Genomic DNA, 19,291 nt, shown 5'->3' with positions numbered 1-19,291 from the left:
AGCCATACCAAATGGCTATTTATATTTTATTCATAATGACTATAGAGTTTTATTCACATTTTTGAAACAACAGTTAAATTTCTATCTGTTGACCTGGAAGCATATCTACGATATATTGAGGAGGAAAATCCAGCTTCAGAATCATGTTCAGAGTTTGAGCCTATTTAAAAAACAAAAATCTCACAAACCCTATGTCATTATACATACTTTTGAGTACAGAAACAGGTGGGGAGGAATTTACACCGGGCTATGTACATGGGCGAGACATGACTTCTTGTTTATTCATCCGTGTGTACTTTCACTTGTTACAAGTAAATATTGTTTTACAAAGCAAAAAATTAAGTTGGAAAAAGAGAAGAACATGACCCACAATAGGCTCTGTCAGTCAGTACTCAGATCAGAGATTTTAATTGAATTGGCCCAGCATAGACACTTGCTTTGTTTTTAAAGCTATCTAGATGATTTGAACATGCAGTTGAGGTCAAGCACTACTGCTTTTTATATTTCACTCTTCTTCTCTTACCCCAACTTCACACAAAGAGCACTTCCTTTATCACTTACGTAAAAGCTAGCAAGATACATCTGGGAAAGCCAAACCTATGGACCAGCCCATGCCTGTGCCCCATCCATAACCTGGACTGCCCTTATGTTGGCTTTTGAAGCCCAAATTAAAGTGACTTAAACTTATGGCTATCATATCTAGGAGCCCCTCACATGTCAAAATATTTGTAGCCTCACTCTAATAATTTATCATGTATTATTAGCCTGGGAGCCAATAATTTTCTAAAACATCTTAAGACTCCAAACTTTTTGGAAAACAAAAGTACCACTGTTGCTCGACCAATCAGTTGAAATGTTGTTGGTCGTTGGTCAGTTAATGAGCTTCCCAACTCTTTATGTTAATTTTTTATTTTGACAGAGTCTTACTCTGTTGCCCGGGCTAGAGTGCAGTGGCATGATCTCAACTCACTGCAACCTCTGTCTCCCAGGTTCAAACAATTTTCCTGCCTCAGCCTCCCGAGCAGGTGGGATTACAGGCGCCTGCCACCACTCCGGGCTAATTTTCGTATTTTTAGTAAAAATGTGGTTTCACCATGTTGGCCAGGCTGGTCTCGAACTCTTGACCTCAAGTAATCTACCTGCCTCAGCCTCCCAAAGTGCTGGGCCTACAGCACCCAGTCTCTTTATGCTAATCTTTATGGGTATTTAAAAAAGGAAAAAAACTCTTAATGTCCACCCACGAACACCAAAAAAAACAAAAAAAAATTAACCTCTACCACATTACAAAATGATTTTTTAAAAACCCATTACTTGAAATTTTTTCCCCATCCAAATTCATTGAGAACAGTAATTATAACCCACAATAAAAAGCTCATTAAAATATTAAAAGGGATTCATTAACAAAAGGAAATAATATTTGAATACATGTTTTCTTACAGTACACATAAGACAGGATTCTACATTTTGGACTCAGCTGCAAATTATACAGAAAGATATTTTAAAACAAGGGGCAATGTGTATTATTTATAACGGTTGCTGCTAAGAAATGACTGTCTTTACAACTGCTGACTGCATTAAGCACGTATATTCAAAAAAGCCTAACGTTTCACTTAAAAAATTTTGATCTAACAATCACACTCATAAGCATTTCTCCCACAGGGAGAAAAAAAAAACAACTTAGGTCCACAGAAAAACCTGTACACAAATGTTCATAGCAACATTATTTGTAAAAACTGAAAATAACCCAAATGTCTTTCAATAGACAAATGGCTAAGCTGTGGTACCTCTGCATCATGGAATACTACTCAGCAATAAAAGTAATAAACTGCTGATACTCAGGACTTAATGGATCTCACAGGCATTATACTGACTGAAAAAAGTCAATCTCAAAAGGCTGTATATTATATGATTCCGTTTATATAATATTCTCAAAATGATAAAATTACAGAGATGAGAACAGACTAGTGGTTACCAGAGGTTAGGAGCTGCAGCAAAGGGAAAGGCTTGGGTTGATAAATAATTATGTATTTTTGTTCTTATTGAGACAGGGTCTCCCTCTGTTGTCCAGGCTAGAGTACAGTGAGACCATCATCGTTCACTGCAGCCTCAACCTCCTGAGCTGAAGTGATGCTCCCATCTCAGCCTCCTGAATAGCTGGGACTACAGGTGCATGCCACCATACCTGGGTAATTTTTGTACTTTTTGTAGAGATGGTGTTTTGGCATGTTGCCCAGGCTGGTCTCGAACTCCTAGTCTCAAATGATCCTCCTGCCTCGGCCTCCCAAAGCGTTGGGATTATAGGTGTGAGCCACCACACTCAGCCGATTCTGTATCTTGATCTTGGTGGTGGTGACACAAATCTACTCATGATTAAACTGCACCAAACTAGGCATACACTTCACCAATGAGGGCACGTAACACAGGGAAATCTGAATAAGCTCTGTGGGTTATTCAAATTTATCGCAATTTTCTGGATTTTGGAGGGAAACTGAGTAGAAGGAAAACAGAACCTCTCCATACTACTTCTGTAACTTTCTGTGAATCTGCAATCATTAAAAAAAAAAGCTTTTTAAGTTTGTGAAGAGGGTCACCTGTTTAGGAGACATAAACCACTTCTTCTAACCTAAGTGAAGGTACAAACATTTAAAGGGGAAAGATGCAAGTGATGGGTAGAGGGAAAGACGGCCGAATTATAGTGAGCGAGCAGTTGTCATGTGCCGGGTACTAGAGCCCATCTCGTTTAACTCAACAGACAATACAGTGAGGTGGTTGTTGATTAATATCCTTACTTTTCAGAGGAGGACACCAAAGGATGGAGAAGACAAGAAATTCATTCAACCTCAGCTGGTAAGTAGCCAAGGTATGAAAGTTAAGAAAAGCAAGACAATTTCAAAGCAAAAACAATTTAAAGAAAGCATCATTGGCCAGCTATGGTGGCTCATGTCTATAATCCTAGCACTTTGGGAGGCCAAGGCAGGTGGATCACCTGAGGTCAGGAGTTCAAGACCAGCCTGGCCAACATGGTGAAACCTTGTCTCCAGTAAAAATACAAAAATCAGCCAGGAGTGGTGGCAGGTGCCTGTAATCCCAGCTACGTGGGAGGCTGAGGCAGGAGAATCACTTGAACCCAGGAGGCGGAGGTTGCAGTGAGCCGAGATCGCGCCACTGCACTCCAGCCTGGGCGATAAGAGCATGACTCTATCTCAAAAAAGAAAAAATATTATTGTAGCAAAAAGGGTTCTTTTCTTTATTCTTTTCAAAGAGACTTGCTCTGTCACCCAGGCTGGATTGCGGTAGTGCGAACATAGCTTACTGCAGCCTTGAATCATTCCTAGGACCAGGCGTGCCTCCTGCCTCAACCTCCTGAGTAGCTGAGACTATAGGTGTGCACCACCACACCTAGCTAATAAAAAAATTTTTTTTGTAGAGATGGGGTCTCACTATGTTGCCCAGGTTAGTCTTGAACTCCTGGCCTCAAGCAGTTCTTCCAGCTTGGCCTCTCCCAAAGTGTTCAGATTTTGGGTATGCGCCATTGCATCCAGCAAAAAGGAGTTTTAAAAGTAGCTTCGAACAGACAGGGTAGGTAAAAATGCTATAGAGCTGAATGTTAAATATGCCCACTCATTCATATAGAGCATACAGGCTGAACACTGGCTCCCAAGAACCTCAAATCCATAATATACTTCAGCCTACCATAACTGAATACGCTTGACCAGGGATTTGAAACTGGTTATTTTTATTAATCTTTCAAATTTTACTCAGAAACAAAAAGAAACCATTTATTTCTCCTTTTTAAGAGGTATTCACTGGATGGAAATAAGTAGGTAAAAGCTAAAATTCAGAAATAAAACCAAGAGGGTGCTCAAAATGGGAGGGGGAAAAAAGCTAAGCGAGTATAATAACAAAGCCTGTTCATGAAAGAAGAAAGAGAAAAGGAAAGTCAGTAATGTTGTCAAAAGCAAAAGGCAGAAAAGTCCAACCTTAGGTTAGAGTAAAACACGAATCTGTGTATAATGAACAATGCCGGCTAACAAATGAGTATCTATTTACAATAAAAGTTTTAAATAAAATCATGGAGTTAAGATTGGTTTCATTGTGCTTAGAAAAAGCAAGAAGAAAATTTCTGCCTTTTTCACCTCATCTCCAATTTAGACGTTTAAATTGCGTATTTTAACAGTATGTGAACAAAAAGGCAATTAGAGGATAAATTCAATGCAAGTAAATGGGTATTTAAAGGGAAGTTTGCTGTTCTGGTTGTAGAGCTTTTGAGACAGGGCTAGTATCTCACTTAATTTTAAAGATCAAGTAAAACTCCAGGAAAAGACAGTATCTAAAACATCGAGAGTATTAATCACCCTTTTAGGTCATAGACAGTCAAGTAATCCACTTAATGTGCTGCTTGAAGAAAACATAATAATCACTGTCCATTCTGCCTTTAGGTTCATCTCTGATATCAAGGGTATTTCCTCAGAAGTCATCTTCTTAAAACAAATGCAAAATCAACATGTTGGTTTTCTTAGAAGCTTTGTAAAGTCCCAGTGCAGGAAATCACATGTAAGACTCTTATTTGATCTTCAGAAATCCCGCACAAAAGATCTGAGTGGAACAGCTCCACCACTGCATTTCTTCCCATCTGTGGCTTCGGCTAAAGTGACAAAATCTGAAACATAATTCTTCTTGTGATTTGTCCTTGGAAATTTTTCCTCACGCACAAAGCTTAAGAGTTAATTAAGGTAAAAAAGCAACAATAGGAGAGATCTGTCATACAGTCTTTATCAATCGTTCGGCCTCAGAAGAACTCAATTAGGAGATTAATTTATTTCTTCCAACTAGGACCCCCAGACAGCAGATTCTGATAAAAGCTGCAACCTAGACCATTCTGCTGGTGGACAGAATCTCTTCCTAATTGCTGGGAGAGTATATACCAGGGAACTGCATTTTTACTAAAGCTACATTTTAATTCACAGTAAATACAACTTCTGGAAGTTTTTACGACTAAATATTCTTAAGTAGAAATGCTTGTAAGGTATGAAAATGGTTATGCTTTGAAAAGTTTTTTCCTTTTGAATATCTGAAATATTTGTGGTGATTTAATACCTGGGATTTACTTCAAAATAACATGGTCGTGGGGGTGAGTGAGTAGAAGTTTTAACACAACTGGCCACAAATCGATAGATAAAGCTGGGTGATGGGGACATGAATGATGACACTATTTTGTCTTCTTTATGCTTGAAGTTTTCCAACATAAAAATTATGCATATTTTTCCATGAGATATAAAATACACCCATTTAAGGAAATTCTGAGAGTTAGGCAGAAATCCAGATTCTTTTTTTTTTGAGACGGAGTTTCACTCTTGTTACCCAGGCTGGAGCGCAATGGCGTGATCTCGGCTCACCGCAACCTCCGCCTCCCGGGTTCAGGCAATTCTCCTGCCTCAGCCTCCTGAGTAGCTGGGATTACAGGCACGCGCCACCATGCCCAGCTAAATTTTGTATTTTTAGTAGAGACGGGGTTTTACCATGTTGACCAAGATGGTCTCGATCTCTTGACCTCGTGATCCACCCACCTCGGCCTCCCAAAGTGCTGGGATTACAGGCGTGAGCCACCACGCCCGGCCTAGAAATCCAAATTCTTAAATGCTTTTGCTACTGCATAATTCCAGGCAAACCATCTCACCTAATAAAAAGTTTCCTGTTTCTAAAATCCATGGGTAAAGCATGATGACTTCTAAAGTTGCTTCAAGGTCTAATATTTTTACTCTAAGAATGCTGTTTTTTTCTGAATTGAGTTTTAATTCATCTGGTAGCTGTCTATAGCAGCCAACTGTATATTGAGAAGGCAGAGGTGTCTCACAGCAGCTCTTTAGGACTGCTGGTGCCACACCCACCATCATCGCTCGTTGAAGGAAATACAGAAAAACGAAGGAAGGCAACTCTGGTGATAGATACACCTCTATTTTCCATAGGTGAGAATGCTCACGCCTCCGAAATCTGCTTAGGTATTGTTAAGAGTCACATATCACATAAAATGTAAAATGGCTGGGCACGGTGGCTCATGATGGAAGTGAGTGGATTACTTGAGGTCGGAAATTCCAGACCAGCGACCAACATGGTGAAACCCTGTCTCCACCACAAACACAAAAATTAGCTGGACATGGTGGAGAGTACCTATAGTCCCAGCTACTCGAGAGACTGAGGCAGGAGAATTGCTTACATCTGGGAGTTGGAGAGTGCAGTGAGCCAAGATCAGGCCACGGCACTCCAACCTGGGCAACAGAGCAAGCCTCTGTCTCAAAAAAAAAAAAAAAAGTAAAATGGGCAGACCTCTCTGAGTACATGATTAGCAATTTTCATAAATGTCTTCTGAATACTGCTTATCACAGTATTGTTTTCAACTGATCTGATACCTAAATTACCATCAATTAGAGTACATACTTACAACGGAATACCATGCAGCTATTTAAAAAATTAAATATAAACCCACGATGATAGGGATATGGCAAGGGGGCACAGGAACCAACTGAAATAGCTCCCGATGACAAAAGCTAGAACAATCCGAGCAATAAATAAAGTAGCATTGGATTATAACCCAGGGTATAAATATCCATGAGCACATACGGATATAAATGTTGAATAAAGAAATGGAAGAGACAGATACAGCTCCTGTACAGAACTCCAAATCATCTACATAGATCTTCTGCCCTCAAGGAGGTAGGCAAAACTTCCCACTCCTTAAGTGTTGGCTGCCTTCCAAGGTGGAAGCACAGAAAGAGGTTAAGAAGGAGGAACTCTGCAGTGGAGGAACCGGGCAAACATAACCCTAGCAGGGTGACATCATCACTGATGAGTCATGTTGACTGTGTATACCTCGGAAGTGATGTGATGAAAATGGCCTGCTGCCTCTGTGATCTCCCTCCCTGAAACTCCTAACCCCAGTCTATCCATGAAAAAAACAACAGAGAATCTCAATTGAGCAACATTCTACAAAATATCTGACTGGTGAACCTGAACACTGTCAAGGTCATTAAAAAAAAAAAAAAAAGTCTCAGAAACTGTCACAGCCGAGGACTGAAATCTGAATAAAGTATGAAGTTTTGTTAATAACAATGTATTGATATTGGTTCATTAATTTTAGCAAATGTATGACATGAATGTAAAATGTTAACAATAGGAGAAACTGGTGCTGCGTGCAGTGGCTTCTGCCTGTAGTCTCAGCACTTTGGTGGGGGGCGGTCAACGTGGGTGGATCACTTGAGTCCAGGAGTTTGAGACCTGCCTGGGCAACATAACAAGACCCTGCCTCTATAAAAAAAAAAAAGGAAAAATTTGCCCAGTGTGCCCCTGTAGTATCAGCTACTTGGGGGGCTGAGGTGGAAGGACTGCTTGAGCCTGATAGTGGAAGCTGCAGTGAGCTGAGATCGCACCACTGCACTCCAGCCTGAGTGACAGAGCAAGATCCTGTCTCAGAACAAAACAAACAAAAAGAGTGGGCCAGAACGGTGGCTCCCGCCTATAATCCCAGCACTTTGGGAGGCTAAGGCGGGCAAACCATGAGGTCAGGAGTTTGAGACCAGCCTGACCAACATGGTGAAACCCCATCTCTACTAAAAATACAAAAATTATCCACGTGTGGTGCTGTGTGCCTGTCGTCCCAGCTACTCAGGAGGGTGAGGCAGGAGAATCACTTGAACCCAGGAGGTGGAGGTTGCAGTGAGCCAAGATTGCACCACTGCACTCCAGCCTGGGCAAGAGAGGAAGACACTGTCTCGAAAAAAAAAAAAAGAAAGAAAGAAAGAAAAAAAGAAACTGGATGTAGAGTATATGGGAACTCTATTAATCTTTGCAACTTTCCTGTAAATCTAAAACTTTTCTTAAAAAAGTTTACTTTTAAAAATGGAGAAAAAAATAAAATTTAAAAAAAAGTGGAGAAAAAATTTTAAATGAAAATATAAATGTATAATGACAGAATAATGGCCAAGATATGATAAGTGAAATTAGAATTATAAATAAACAACATGCCTATTATAAATCTATTATATTTTAAAAACATTATGTGTACGCATTTATACACCAAAAAGGAAGACTATGCATCACAATGTTAACCTCTGGGTGGCAGAATTACTAGTCATTTTCACTACTATCTTCTATATACCTTTCTGAATGATCTGATTTTCTATTACCACTAAGCACTGATTACTCTAACACTGAATCTTATTACTTCTATAACCAGGAACAAAGATAAGTTATTTTGAAAAAAAAACAGGTGTATAGCACAGGGTTGAAAGAGTACTCCTTAGCTCAAAAGAATACGCATTTATAAAACAGCCAAATTTTACTTTTTCAAGGGGAAATATTTTAAAAGGCAGTAGAGAAAAGTAGTTGAAAGCACAAGATTTAACCAGACTTAGATTAAAATCCTGGCTTCATCATTTACTTTCTGCATGATCTTGGGCAATTCCATCATATCCTCTCTCAATTTCCTCTTTATTTATTTTATTTTATTTTTTTGAGACTGAGTCTTACCCTGTCAACCAGGCTGGAGGGTAGTGGCATGATCATAGCCCACTGTAACCTCAAACTTCTCGGCTCAAGCAATTCTTCCACTTCACCTTCCCAAGTAGATGGGACTACAGGCACATGCAACCACACCCAGCTCATTTTTGTTTTTTAAGAGATGGAGTCTTGCTATGTTAACTAGCTTGGTCTTGAACTCCTAGGCTCAAGTGATCCTCCTGCCTTGGCCTCTCAAAGCATTCTAATTACATGTATGAGCCACCACACCTAGCCCATTTCCTCATTTTTTAAATGTGATAAAGAAATTTTAAAATTTAAAAAATTTTTAAATTTTAATTAAAAAAATAAAATATAATACAACCAATCTATTCATCTGAAGGGCTCCTCTAACATCTATTTACTTATAATATAACATTATATTAATAATAGGGATATATTAATTCATTTATATTACTATATTAGTGTAATTTATTATACTATATTAATATAATTATTGTTACTCTATTATATATTACTTACATATTCTATTATAGATATTACTATATTACTTATAATATATATTACTTATAATATAGTAATATACTACTGGCCAGGCGCAGTGGCTTATGCCTATAATCCCAAGCACTTTGGGAGGCTGAGGCAGGTGAATCACTTGAGGTCAAGAATTTGAGACCACCCTGACTAACATGGAGAAACCCCATCTCTACTAAAAATACAAAAGTAGCCAGGCATTGGTGGTGCATGCCTGTAATCCCAGCTACTCAGGAGGCTGAGGCAGGAGAATAACTTGAACCTGGGAGGTAGAGGTTGTGGTAAATCGAGACTGTACCATTGCACTCCAGCCTGGGCAACAAGAGCAAAACTCCATCTCAAAAACATAAGAATAATATTACTTATATGATTCTATTATATTAGTATATATGATATATTCTATTAGTATATTCCAGAAAATATATTTCATAACATTAAATTTTATTAGAAAATTACGTAAGTAATAGCAATGGGCTAAATGTATGTCAAGAGCCTACTGAGGGTCCTTAACGGAAACTATTACTATTAATAGCATTAATAAATATCCAAGAAAAACTAAAACATTGTCAGGAAAATCTCAGTTTCTCAAAAAACATAATAGAGAGCGGTGAAAGACAAAAAACCAGTACCTTAGCTCATTCGACATCTCAGCAATGCCCCAGACATTTCTGCTAACAAGACATTCATTACGGAGATTACACATGCTGTTGTTCACATACCCACAGGCCTATTGAGAATCTTCCAGAGAACACAAATGAAAGCCACTTTTCTAATCATCACCAGCTTAAACTAAGCTTTGGAATATTAATACACCAAGTCTGCCTTTCTATGGGAATACAGTTTTCCTCTCTCTGAATATTACGTCAATACAAAATAATACTAATCATAAAATATACACTAACCTTATTTAAACCTTTTGATTATAAGCAAAATAAAAACTTTTTAAAAAGAGATTTTAGATACAATATATATTTTGATCTTTATCAAAATCCTGGGCGGGTAGTTCTATGCAAACACCGAAATTTTAAGATTACCCCAGTAACAATCCTTATAACACACAAAATCACAATCTAATGTACAAGTTTAATCATGTGCTGAATATGTAATTTTTTTTTTTTTTTTTTGAGAGTGTCTTGCTTTGTCACCCAGGCTGGAGTGCAGTGGAGCAATTTCGGCTCACTGCAACCTCTGCTTCCTGGGTTCAAGTGATTCTCCTGCCTCGCCCCCGACATAGATAGGACTACAGGCACGCACTACCATACCCAGCTACTAATTTTTTTTTTTTTTTTAGTAGAGACGGGGTTTCACCATGTAGGTCAGGATGGTCTCAATGTCTTGACCTCGTGATCCACCAGCATTGGCCTCCCAAAGCGCTGAAATTATAGGCGTGAGCCACTGCGCCCAGCCTTTTTTTTTTTTTTTAACTAACCCAAACAACCTCAGTCAGAAGAATGAAATTTTTCAGGCAAAAAATTAACCCAACTTAATATATCCGATAGTATACAGGCCAGAGACCCATATTTTGAAGAGCTGATAATTTAGGAAGATAATAAAACATAAACAGAATATCAAATCACTGTGTCATTTTTTTTTCTACATTAGAAATGCAGATTGTCTAGTTCGGTGCTGTTAAAGGAAGTTAATTTAAACACCACCTTTTAAAAGAGCAAAAAGGTTAACTTTGTCCAACTCTCCAAAACAGATATTATTCAGGAACTATACTCAGGTTGGTATTAAATAAATATAACCCAGTGTTGGGATTATAACTATACAAAGACTTAATGATTTTCTAACATACTCCAAAACTTCTGTATCCATGAATTTTACTCCAGCCTTCCTGAAAGCAGTCATTGTGAAGACCCACTCCAATCATGTTGACAGGCTTCTTTCTGAATAGGTTTCAGAAGCCTGTGGTACATTTTGGTCAAATATGCTCAACTGTTGCAACTTCTGAGAATGGATTTATGGAAGAGAAAAAAGTGACTGAAAAAGACATCTGGTAAACTGATCAGGCTAAATAAACTTCTTTTAACTAAAGAAAGCACTGACTATAAGGTAATATGGTTACTTTTGTTTTGTTTTTGAGACACAATCTTACTCTGTCACTCAGGCTGGAGAGCAGTGGCACGATCTCAGCTCACTGCAAACTCCGCCCCCCAGGTTCAAGGGATTCTCCTGCTTCAGCCTCTGGAGTAGCTAGCATTACAGGCATCTGCTACCACGCCCAGCTAATATTTGTGTATTTTTAGTAGAGACAGGGTTTCACCATTTTGGCCAGGCTGGTCTTGAACTCCTGTCCTCAAGGGATCTGCCCACCTCGGTCTCCCAAAGTGCTGGGATTACAGGTGTGAGCCACCATGCCCAGCCAGACTCTCCCTATTAATCAGTTCCTGCAATAGCTGCTATACACATATATTTTAGCATTGGCCATGCTATACTGCAATCATTCACTTATTAATATTCCCTATTGAATTGTGAGCCTCCAGAGAGAAAGGACCATACCTTACTCATCTCTATAGTTCCAGAACACAGGGCAGACCTGGCACAACTACGTAAATTCCTCGTCAGTAGCCTAATGTGGCTTTGCGGCCATTCTTTACTAACTGCTCTTGTGGTGAATATTACGGGACCATTGGTGGACCCTTAGCTATTCTTTTAGCTCCAAGATACCCAAACAACCACCCTCACAAGCCAGGCTCAGCAGAAAGAACTTCAATACAATCATCCCCGCTTTGTAAGGCCGTTCTTGTATCTTAAACACCATGAACGTTAATAAATAGGAATTTTTAAGAAATGCACTTACAGCAGTCTACCTTTAGCAGTTCACATACATTAAATGACAGGATAGCACCATATTCATAGAAGAATAAAAAAATATGAGACAGTGTGAGTCAACAGCCTAATATAAAGTTTTGCCAAAAGCTTCATTTTCACTCTGATAGAACTACAGGGTTCAGAGGGGCAAGAACACAATTTATAAGCTTTTCCACACAAGAAACGAACAGGGTTGGTTGTTAATGGCATTCTAAGACTATTATAGTATAATTACAAAATGACACAGGTTAAAATTTAAGGAGACATCAACTCTCTCAAAAATAAAATATTTACAAGATTAAGTCTCTGCTTTGTAAAACACTGAAGGTCGTAAAACTTAAAGGAGAATGTAAACTACAAATGACCCAATATTAAAACTAGTTAACAGAAGTACTGATGTGTTTTATTCTTTCCAGGCACCTTTTACCTAAAAAATGTTAAGGTTTATGCTTTTAGATTTCAGTCCAGTTCTGCAAATTATTGATGAGTCCTTTTCTAGCACTTACCTTTCTCTTCCTGCCCTCCCCCACCTCCACCCCAAACTTGCTTTGGGTGTTGTTTACTCTTTCAAGGGAGTGATATATGTTGCAACCTCTTGAACAAAGGGCTGAAAGGGCAGCCTATGTGTCTTAAAAGTAGTATTAGTCTTCTAGAATACTAATCTAATTCTCAGAAGCAGAAAACACAGGAAGCTCAATGTTCCAAGGAAAGTTAATAATAATGGATTCATCCTGGCTACTCAGGAAATACACAGTAAGGATGTGTGTTCTATACAAAGGCAGACAACAAATCCATCTAGTAATACCTATAAATTAAAAAAGAGCTCAAGAAGCAAGTACACAAGGATTAACGAGCACAGGAAGAAAAGAACATAAATGTGGAGACAAGAAAGAACCAGAGCTAGATGAAACAGAAGACCGAGGCGGTGGAGAGGAATGGAGCAGCACTGACCAGGCTGAACAGAATGCAAGTGCACCGCAGGCAAGGGTGAAGTGGCAAGTGTGCAGGTGGGAGGGCTAACAGCAGCCAAAGATGAGGTGGCACTCGAGGAAGGAGGCACACCCAAGTCCAGAGAGGACAGAGAGACTAGGCTGAGTCATGGGGGGCAAAATACAAGAAAAACAAGAAATTCTGGACCAAAGAGGAAAAATATAAAGGTGGGACCAAGCGACAAACAGGGCAGAAGGAAGCTAAAAGAATGATGCAGAAGAGGCCTATGAGGGAAAGAAACGATGTTTTTAAAATGATGTATGGAATTTTGCTTCACTAAATTAAAAATATGTTTCTTTGTTTATACTTCTCCCTGTTGGGTAAGACTTCATTCATAAAAGCAAAAATTGTCCTCAATTTACAGAAGAGAAAATGGTTGAGGAGGTCAACTGACTTAGCCATAACAGCTGAAAACAATAACATGTACTTATACCAAGTGCTCTTCATTCTAATCAACAAACTACTTACTAAAAATGTGTCCATTAGGCTGGGTGCAGAGGCTCACATCTGTAATACCAGCACTTTGGGAGGCCGAGGCGGGTGCATCACTTGAGGCCAGGCATGCAAGACCACCCTGGACAACATGGCAAACCCCATCTCTACCAAAATTACAAAAATTAGCTGGGCTTGGTGGCCCATGCCTGTGATCCCAGCTATTCAGGAGGCTGAAGCACAAGAACTGCTTGAGCACAGGAGGTAGAGATTGCAGTGAGCCAAGAGTGAAGTGGGCAGATCACCTAAGGTTGGGCGTTCAAGACCAGCCTGGCTAACATGGTGAAACCTGATCTCTACTAAAAACTACAAAAATTAGTGGGATGTGGTGGTGCACACCTGTTATTCCAGCTACTCGGAAGGCTGAGGCACGAGAATTACTTGTACCCGGGAAGCAGAGGTTGCAGTGAGCCAAGATCACATCATCAAACTCCAGTCTGGGCGACAGAACAACACTGTCTCAAAAATAATAAATAAAATAAAAGGGAAAGAAGAGGTAACAGACATCGATATTGCTAAAAAAGCTTAATGCAAGTTTAACACATGGTTAGGAGACACCGTAAATTTTCTACACATTTCTACTACCCAAGTTTTTCTGGTCTCCCAGAAAACTGAAAATAGAACATACAGATTACCCTTCATTTCCAGCTAGAATATGAGAACAACATCAAAACACTGAAAAAGAACAGACGAACTTTTTCATGCTGGAGAGATTCATGCTGGAGAGAATGGAAACTGTTCTATTCTTGATCCTAGAAAATAACCTATGGTAGAATACAACTATGCCAGAGGTCTATTTCTGAAGATATAATTTTTAAACTGAAAAAATACAGTCATTAGATCTTCAGTGCCAAAAATTATTCAAAAAAAGTAGGCACATACAGAGGCTAGGAGTAGATAAAGAAAGACGAAATTAAAGTCATAGGAGTACGAACAAGAAGCACACATCACTATGAAAAAGCAATTCTTCAACACACCATACCCTGTAGGAATTAGTCCATGAAAGCCAATTTCTGGGGACCAACATCCCAATGAACTGTTCCTATTTGTTCTCCCACTGCTGTTACGTCCTGTTTCTCTGTCCATACAGAGTAAAACTCTGAGCCTAAGTAAATTACCAGCCATTGCAGTAGTGGAAAATAACTCAAATATTATACAGAAAAATGGGTTAACAAAGATAATGTAAGAAGCAACTAGAGAAACGTGCTGGAGTCCTGTCACTCATATTTTCAGAACTTTCTTCTTCAGCTTTTCAAAAATCCTCGATGGAATTGAAGGTGCTTCTAGAATGAACCTTCTCTTTGGTTTTTGACTATTCTTCCATGAATATCTTCGTGAGTCATTTGGCCAGGCAGTCCACTCACAGGCATCTGACACATTATTATTTAGTCCTGGAAATGGTTGCTGCACCACAGGCTTTAGGAGACTTCCTGTGGGAATAAGCCTGATGTACTGGTCTCTGCTGCAGACATGCTGAAACTAGGATTATCTCTCACATTCAGAGATGGCATTGTTTCCAAGGAGATGCCTTAAAAAAAGAAAAGTTGAAAATCAACTAGATTAAAAAAAAAACTAACAATGCAGTGCAAATTTTCATACAATATTATATTTTAGCTAAGACTGAAAAATCATTCTAATAAGAATTTTAATGTTTCACTTGAGTTTATACAGTATTTTCAAAAAAATTAAAAAGGGCATCACAGGGTATACAATAAAAGTACTGCAAATAATTGACAAGCATGGTTTATATTCATCTGTAAAATGAACTACTGAGTTGATGACTACTTAGTAAACTTCTTCCAGCCATAGGATTCTGAAACTGTATTATCTGTTGATTAAATCCTCGTATCACTGAACCAAATCTAGGCAAGTCATTTGTTTGCCCAGGTTTTCTAAAATATAAAATACAGGGCTGGTTCTCCTTACTGGAAGAGGCACCAGAATCACTTAAGAATAGTTTAATACTAATGTCTGGGGCCTGCGGCAGCAGCTCTACCAAATATGCATCTCCGGGGTTAAGTGAAGACATCTGTTACTTTCAGGATAAGACCTGGGTCATTCTGCTGTACATTCCTAGTTAAAGAATAGATCACTTCCAAGGCAGTCACAGAAAAAAAAAAATAGATCACATTCAGAATCAAGCTCTCTGACCCTAAAGTTCATAATATGGGGCCAGTAGAGATTTCATTGAATTATCCTAGCTTCGTAGGCTGAAAATAAATTAATCAATGTATCATTTTCTCTTTCCCTAAAAGCATCCCATTTAGAGAAAAGCCTGAAATGAAGATTAGGGCTAACATGCCAATTGGATAAAAACTTCAAAATAGATTATTTTAACTCAAGTTTTCCAAATTACTTCCTCAGATACTTAAACAGAACACAAGGTGTATAGGTTCATATTCATTATTACAAGTTTATTTTATGCAGGCCATCCTATCACATAAGAAATATGTGATCTTCTTATGAGAGCATAATGAAAGCAGAAGGTCGTTTCATCACTGACTCAAATTCTGAAGCTACCCCCAAGATAAATGACATGAAATCCTTCCCAGTGGAAACAATTTGTGTAATACAGAATACTGTACCTGCAGCGTTTACGTGTGTCCTCCCTGGCTGCTAACCAGGCTTGCAGCCCATGCTTCATTCAAGGGTACTTCCTCCTGATTCCTGGACAGCTGGTGTGGTGATGTATATACTCCCCTATCTGTGGAGCCATTTAGATTCAGTGACTGTTGATGCCCGATGTCCCCCAAATCATACTGTCAGCTCCCAACAAAAGGGAGACATAATGGGGCTTTCAGAGAATACCACTGTTCTTTAGCTTGCTGGAATTTGTAGGCCCTCATCTAATTCTAAACAGCTTCCAACTGACTTTATTCCAGTTGTATCACCAAATCAACCACACAATTTTACATTTTTTTCCACCAAAAAAAAAAAAATTACTTGGTTTGACATGACCTCCTGACCCCAACAGTGTTCTCTATCACTCAATACAATCTGAGAAAGTGGATCAAGATTCTACAAAAAGGCCGGGCACAGTGGCTCACACCTATAATCCCAGCACTTTAGGAGGCCAGATGGGCAGATCACCTGGGCCAGGAGTTCAAGACCAGCCTGGCCAACATGGTCTCTACTAAAAATACAAAAATTAACTGGGTGTGGTGGTAGCTGCCTATAATCACAACTACTTGGGAGGCTGAGGCAGGAGAATCACTTGAACAGGGGAGACAGAGGCTGCAGTGAGCCAAGATTGCACCATGGCACTCCAGTCTGGACAAGAGAGCCAGACTCCATCTAAAAAAACAAAACACGAGGCGGGTGGATCACGAGGTCAAGAGATTGAGACCATCCTGGTCAACATGGTGAAACCCCGTCTCTACTACAAATACAAAAAATTAGCTGGGCATGGTGGCGCGTGCCTGTAATCCCAGCTACTCAGGAGGCTGAGGCAGAATTGCCTGAAGCCAGGAGGGGGAGGTTTCGGTGAGCCAAGATCGTGCCATTGCACTCTAGCCTGGGTAACAAGAGCGAAACTTCATCTCAAAAAAAAAAAAACAAAAACAAAACAACAACAAAAAGATTCTACCAAAAGGCCAAGCACAGTGGCTCACTGACATACCCAGCAGTTGGGAGGCTGAGGCAGGAAGAGGGTTGCTTGAGCCCAGGAGTCTAAGACCGGCCTGGGAAGTATAGTGTGACCTTATCGCTACACAAAATTTAAAAATCAGCTGAGCACAGTGGTGCATGCCTGTAGTCCCAGCTACTCTAGAGGCTGAGGTGGGAGCATTGCTTGAGGCAGAGGCTACAGTGAGATCACTTTACTGCACTCTAGCCTGGGCAACAGAGTGAGATCCTGTCTCAAAAAAAAAAATTTCTACAAAAAGACAAAGCAAATGGACAGAAGTGTACAAGAAACCTTTAGTAATACCCACATTAAGGTAAATTACTACCACTAGGTCTTCAAATCTAGTACGTTTAAAAAAAGAAATGCCGTAAGATATCCAGTGTCCTTCAGTATTATTTCATTTGGCGTAAGTTTTTTGATACTAAATTAGTAAGAAGCAGTTATTGTCCTATGTCCTGGTGAATCACTGTCCTAGAATTCAACATGTATAAAGAATTATAATCCTCAGCTTTGAGATTCAAAATTCAGTTTCTCTGACGCATCTTTAGTCATTTCAATATACAGATAGTGTCCCCTTAACCATTCCATTACCAATTCCTCTATATAGAAAATTCAGCATTGCTTCTGTAGTTTAGAGACACTGCAGTCTCTCAGGCTACTTTGAAATTTTTAAAAGAACATCTCTTACAGCTGCTAGAGTAGTGCTTAGATCTCTCTTCGAAGTCTAAAGTAAATCTCCCCAGAGAAACCGCACTGGGTCTGGAGCCAGACTGTCTACTTATGACTTCCAGTACGATCTTGAGCAAGAAACTTAATTACTTTGCTGAGTCTCCATTTTTCCCTTTGAAAAATGAGAAAATAATTGTACCTACTTCAAAGGATTGTTATACATTTTAAGCATGACATAAATATTAAATCTTATTTAGCTCCAAATCCTAGTACTGTTTCACATGTGTACACTAGGTTTGCCTAATGAAAACATTACCTACCATTCTGAATATCTTTGCTGTTTCCCATGGTATGTAACATTCATTCAATAGGTAAATACAAACCTACTCTGTATATATACATATATATTATGGACACCAAAGCAATTCTCAAAAATAGGACATCCCCTAACCTTGAAGAGCTTATATTTTGGGCAAGGAAACAAAATACATGAAACACTCAGGTAACAATATAAAGCTTTAAAAGATTAACTGCCACAGAGTGTAGTATACACAGTTAATGTTCAAAGAGTCATTGTGGGCTCCAGGCTCTGCAGAGAAAGTCAGGCTGGAGGGGCCCTCACCTAAAGGCAGGTGGGATCTTCACTACCAGAAAGCGGAAAGAGGATTCCCCAGGGAAGGTGCTCATACTTAGCACTTTTCATATGCCAGGTTCTGTTCTAGGCCCCAGGGAAAAACATGAGTGAGACAGAAAAAGTCCCCGCATTCAGGGAGTGTAAAGGGCACTCCATCTAGGGCCAAATTTTGAAGGATTGAGAAAGGACTGTCTTCCTGTCATAGGAAACACACCATTTAAATGCCTTATGAACAGGAGCCAATATTGTTATTATACTCACTATGGTTTTCCAAAAATGACAAAAAATTTTTGAATTTTTTCATGTATGGTAATATATTGTATTCTAAATCAGTTCCATCTTTAAAAAGCACATAAAAGGATATTCTCCGTATTTCTTGATACGAATAACACATAAGAGATTTACAAACGCATATAATGTTATTGGAATGGTTTCTGTAACAGAGGCCTGTGGAGGTTTCTAAGTTTTGCCCAAATGAAAACCTAATAAGGCATGCTTTGCTCCCCACCTACCCAGCCCCACTTTTCCCCTCTTCTTTACTTCATTTACTAGTGGACTGCCCATAAATATCAAAGTTGGGGAAGTGCCTGAAGATGCATGTGGTGACAAGAATCAGTCACAAATTCACTCCAAAAGACAAACATGTACGTCTTTTTTTTTTTTTTTTTTTTGAGACGGAGTTTCGCTCTTGTTACCCAGTGCAATGGCGCGATCTCGGCTCACTGCAACCTCCGCCCCCTGGGTTCAGGCAATTCTCCTGCCTCAGCCCCCTGAGTAGCTGGGATTACAGGCACGCGCCACCATGCCCAGCTAATTTTTTGTAATTTTTAGTAGAGACGGGGTTTCACCATGTTGACCAGGATGGTCTCGATCTGTTGACCTCGTGATTCACCCGTTTCGGCCTCCCAAAGTGCTGGGATTACAGGCTTGAGCCACCGCGCCCGGCCACATGTACGTCTTTTTTAAGATCCTTGTATTGACAACTCCCAAATCCTCCCCTCCCCAAAGAGAATGCCTTTAAG

The 19,291-nt window shown here is 39.4% G+C and overlaps 1 protein-coding gene across 22 annotated transcripts in view; it reads right to left on the bottom strand.

Moving 5' to 3' along the window:
* The window catches only part of SLC20A2 (solute carrier family 20 member 2), a 124,097-nt gene that overhangs the window by 101,843 nt on the left and 2,963 nt on the right, over window positions 1-19,291 (bottom strand). For 6 of the 22 annotated variants that reach the window (XM_078347644.1, XM_078347636.1, XM_078347638.1 and 3 more), the window contains exons 2-3: window positions 14,324-14,869; window positions 13,681-13,796 (exon numbers count right to left, since the gene is read on the bottom strand). The exons of 6 other annotated variants lie outside the window; for them this stretch is intronic. The gene's annotated coding sequence lies outside the window, so the exon portion shown is untranslated. Of the gene's footprint in view, window positions 1-13,680; window positions 14,870-15,926; window positions 16,046-19,291 lie in introns of all 22 variants that reach the window. 10 more of the 22 variants (XM_078347639.1, XM_078347633.1, XM_078347631.1 and 7 more) reach the window with 5 other exon arrangements.

This window comes from Callithrix jacchus, chromosome 13, assembly GCF_049354715.1.
Source record: "Callithrix jacchus isolate 240 chromosome 13, calJac240_pri, whole genome shotgun sequence".
In the NCBI taxonomy this organism is placed as follows: domain Eukaryota; kingdom Metazoa; phylum Chordata; class Mammalia; order Primates; family Cebidae; genus Callithrix; species Callithrix jacchus.
The sequence above is the reverse complement of the archived record's forward strand: the minus strand, read 5'-3'. Positions and strand labels throughout refer to the sequence as shown.